The sequence below is a fragment of the Pteropus vampyrus genome, unplaced genomic scaffold, assembly GCF_000151845.1.
Source record: "Pteropus vampyrus isolate Shadow unplaced genomic scaffold, Pvam_2.0 Scaffold139, whole genome shotgun sequence".
Classification (NCBI taxonomy): Eukaryota; Metazoa; Chordata; class Mammalia; order Chiroptera; family Pteropodidae; genus Pteropus; species Pteropus vampyrus.
Window position 1 is genome coordinate 3,072,708 of NW_011888920.1, and position 4,345 is coordinate 3,077,052.

Here is a 4,345-nt window from a genome sequence, read left to right on the forward strand (position 1 = left end):
GGTTTGAGACATCTAATGGTTTATGCTGAATGGATAGATGAGTACATGAGTCTGGAGTTGAGAGGAATAATTCTTACTGGAAATGTAAATTTAAGAATCATTAGCATATAGATTATATCTAAAGCCATGATTCTGAATGAGGTCACCAAAGAAATGGTATAAATTGAGAAGACAGGAAGTGTATGCACTAAACTCTGGCACATGATGACAACAAGTTGGTAAATTAGAAGGAATAATTTAAAAAGTAGAAAGAAAACCAACAGAGGGTTCTGAAAAACCAGTGAAACAAATGTTTTAGGAATAGGAAGCAGGAAATAATCAGCCATGTCAAACGCCACAGCTAGGTAGAGTATAATGTGTAATGAGAATTTACTCTTGATTAGCACTATAGAGGTCTTGCTGACTTTGATAAAAGAAGTTTTAGTGGAGTGTTATCAGAGATAGTAGATTAGAATGGATTTAATATAGATCGAGACTAGGAAAATTGGAAAAACAAGTGTAGAAGTGTTTTCCAAGTATTTTTGCTGCAGAGAGAAAAGAAGAAATGGAGCAGTAGCTGAAAGGGGACGTGAAGTCAAAAAGGAATGTTTTAAAGAGATATAAGTAATAAATGTATGTTCATTGTCTAAACATGATCCAATAAGGATAGAAAAAGCTAATAATACATTATAAAGAATTGCTTTGATATATCCTTGAGTAGAGGAAAGGGGATGTGATCTAGTGTCAAAGTATAGGGTGTGGTGTTTATTAGGGTTACTGATACTATATTCATACAGAGAGAAGGGGAAGCAGATTCCATGGATGCAGATATAGGCAGAGAGAGAAATGTGCTGGTGGGAATGTATAGAAATTTATCCTAATTACTTCTACTGTATTCCCAGTGAAATCGAAAGGAAGGTCATCAGCTGACATGGCAATGGGGAAGAGATGCTGGAATTTGAGAGAAAAGAAGATATGAAATAGTCACCCAAGAGAGTGGGAAAATATGTGAACTAGACAAATAGAGTAGACAGCAGTCAAAAAAGTTGGTATTTGAATTCAACTTTTGTTTTCGTTTACAAAAGTGGATGCAAAGACATGAAAAGGGAGGAAAAAGTGGAAGATGTAAACAAGGAGTAATTATACAGACCAACCATGGCATTTAGCAAGGTATGGAGGGAAAAGAGGGCTTGAGAGTGTAAGAGACAGTGAAAAGTGATAAGATAAGTAGATTTGAGCTTCCTTGTGGTGAAGAATTATTCGAATTTGGAAAACTGGAGAGAGTAAGCTAAGTAAGAAGTAATGATTAAAGAGCATGGTGCTTGAAATTGAGTCTATAGATAGGATTCAATTACTGATAATTTTGTAGTGAAAGGATGTGCCCATGGGAGGGAACACCTCAGGTGGGGTGGAGGACAATGTTATTGGAAGAGAAACGGTCAAGGGACTGAAATTAATGTAGATAATGTCAGGATATATCAGTAGAGATTCTATAAGCTGTCTCTTCCCTAGCCTCCATACTCCTTTCCTCAGCCATAGTTAAAAGGGATACCCAGAACTTAGTGTGTCCTGGCCAGACCCTTATAACCATCTGTCTTGTGACTATCAGGACTTACCATTCCTTTTCTTCCTGTTTACATACGTCACCACAAGAAGCCCAAGACTTCCTAGTCATCCACCAACCTCCAGTCTGTAATTCCCATATGGCTCTGAACATTTCTTTTTCTGACACCATCTTCCACATTTTCTGAACTCCTTTGCCTGTATTCCCTGGATCTCAGGATCAGTCATCAGCAAAATTCCTATGGGCTCAATATCTTTTTCATTTTCTTTCTGTAACTTAAACCTGTCTTTCCTCCAAGGATTGCTTCTCCATTGGTCCTCTTTTAGTGGTAGTTGTTTTCTCTCCCATACCCCTCATACCTCTGGACCTGTAGGTGGTGGCTCCTCACTGCCTCATCCACATCACTCTTCTGCCTTTCTTCTTACAAAGTACCAGCTTTAAATCTCATGTCATTAAACAACGCCACCATAAACTTCCTGTTTTAGTGATCAGCTGGGCCCGTGTAACTCCCTCTAACTCTGAAGGTTTTAGCTAAATGCCTTCTTCTCTATCATATTCACAAACACTTCTATCAAAATCCTTAATAACAAATATCTTGCAGTATCACGGCCTATATTATATTTGGTTACCATGGTTCTGAGTTGGTGGAGCTACATCTCTCTTGGAACTCAGAATGAGGGACTAGATGCCATCTCAAGACTTTTTTGGCACAGCAAATACAACTTGGCAGACTGAGAAAAAAGGAAGATCAAGTGTCCTAAATAATTGTCTGTAAATATTTATTATAGTGAATGATTTTCAACCGAAGGTTATTTTGCCTCCCAGGAGACATTTGGCAATGTCTGGAGACATTTTTGGTTGTTACAACTTGGGGCGAGGGTGCTTCTAAGTGAGCAGACATATCAAGTGAGTAGAAGGCGTGGGTGGCTACTAAACATCATGCAACGCATAGGACAACCCCTCAACACCCTCCCTCCGCCAAAAAAATTATCAAGCCCAGAATATCTGTAGTGCTGGTTGAGAAACCTTGGTTTCGGGTGATGAGTGTTCTACATTTTAAGATTTTCAGCTATGAAAATGCAGTGATTTTTATCTCTTTCGTCTAAAGTAGGACACAGATTTAGATAGAATAGAAATGTAGCAAATACTTTAAAAAACCCATTATAACCTCTGGAGAATTAAAAGATTTTTAAAATATAAAAAGATGATGTTCACACTTTCAGAGCCTCCAGGTTTTTAAAATTTCCTTCCTTATGAGTATAGAAAGTGTAACTAGGTGTTTTATCCAAAGTCGAAGTGGGGCTTAGTTCATGACTCCAAGTTTCCATTGTTTCTTCATAGCCTAAGGGGCTTTTAACTTAGGCTTTGTTCCTGGGCTTCCATTTAGAAGAAAAATATTTTCAAACAGTGTGATGCTTTTGGCACACAGAATCTGTCCTATTCGTCAACCAGGCTGACTCTGGCCTGGTCCTTTGAACTGCTTTAATTAAGAGTGGGTGGGATAAGGTTGTTAACTTCATTTCTAGCATTACTTTATCGAATGACTGGCTCAATCCCACTGTCACTCATTCATTAGTTTTCATCCATGCAGCATTCATTCATCCATTTATTTCAAAAACATTGAATTTCTATTATATGCTAAACAATGTGTTAGCAGTGGGGATACAAGAATAAGTAAGAAAAAGTAGTGACTTCAAGTTGATTTCACTATAGTGGAGGAAAAAAACCCCAGAAATTGCAACAGTTTAATACAGTAAGATAAATAATAAAATGTATTATGATAGCACAGAGAGAAGGAGAGGCTTACAGTTCTGCTTGTTGTTGGAAAGGAGTCTCAGCAGATTCGCAAGATGAAATGATACCATAGCTGAAATTCGTAGATACAAAGAAAGAGGAATGTAATATTTTAGGGGTATTTATCATGAACCAATCCCTATGTAAGGCACTTACTGATCTTTTTCTTATGTAATCCTCACAGTAACCCTGCATGGTACATTATCCACATTTTGTGTATGAGGCTATAGAAGCTGTGATATACTGATCAAGAGTCCCATAGAAATAAGTAGTAGAACTGAGATCTGACTTGACATAAATTCCTTTCATATTTCTTCCAATAAGCCAGAAAGAGAGGATATGTTTGAACACTGAGGATGCAGTGCACTCACATTTTGCCAGGTATGCCAGACTTTTCTTTCTCATTTAACCTGCCTCACATATAGCTTCTGAAACATCTGAGCCCCCACTCCTGAGATAGCTGACTTGACCCACAGAGAACTGATCAGCAGGCAGAGCTGAGTCAATGAGGTTATCTTTCAAGAATGTGAAAAAAAAAAGAATATACTCACGATGGTGTACATGTGTGATGGTGTGCTGCTCTGGTAGGTCACTTTATGCTGAGGCAAAGTAGACTAGAGACAAAGGAGTGAGCCAATGTCATGTGTGAGCCAATATGCTGTAGGATCAGAAACCATGAGTAAGCAGAGAAAACTGCCAGAGGAAGAAGAAAGGGAAACAGAGCAAAGCCTCTGGAGAACAAAAGACAGACAGTAGCAGCTATAATTCTTGAAAGCCTTTTGTTTCCCACCAAGTCTGGCTGTACTACTCCTTTTCAACATCTTACACTATTACCCTTCTCCCCACCACCACCACACATACAAACCTTTCACTGGAGCTAAAATTTTATTAGATTTCTCTTAATAAGAATAAATTTGAACTAGACCAACACTAGTAGAAATACAGAGCTATGATATAATAAGAAACAAGTGGTTTAGAATCACTGGAGCCGAGTGGGCATCTGGTCTA

General features: G+C 38.2%; 1 long non-coding RNA gene across 1 annotated transcript in view; it reads right to left on the reverse strand.

Moving 5' to 3' along the window:
• The window catches only part of LOC111744693, an 11,639-nt gene extending 7,684 nt beyond the window's left edge, over window positions 1-3,955 (reverse strand). Inside the window, exons 1-2 of the long non-coding RNA XR_002782284.1 lie at window positions 3,889-3,955; window positions 3,351-3,410 (exon numbers count right to left, since the gene is read on the reverse strand). This is a non-coding gene — a long non-coding RNA (uncharacterized LOC111744693). The remainder of the gene's footprint in view (window positions 1-3,350; window positions 3,411-3,888) is intronic.
• Between the last annotated feature and the right edge of the window lie 390 nt (window positions 3,956-4,345).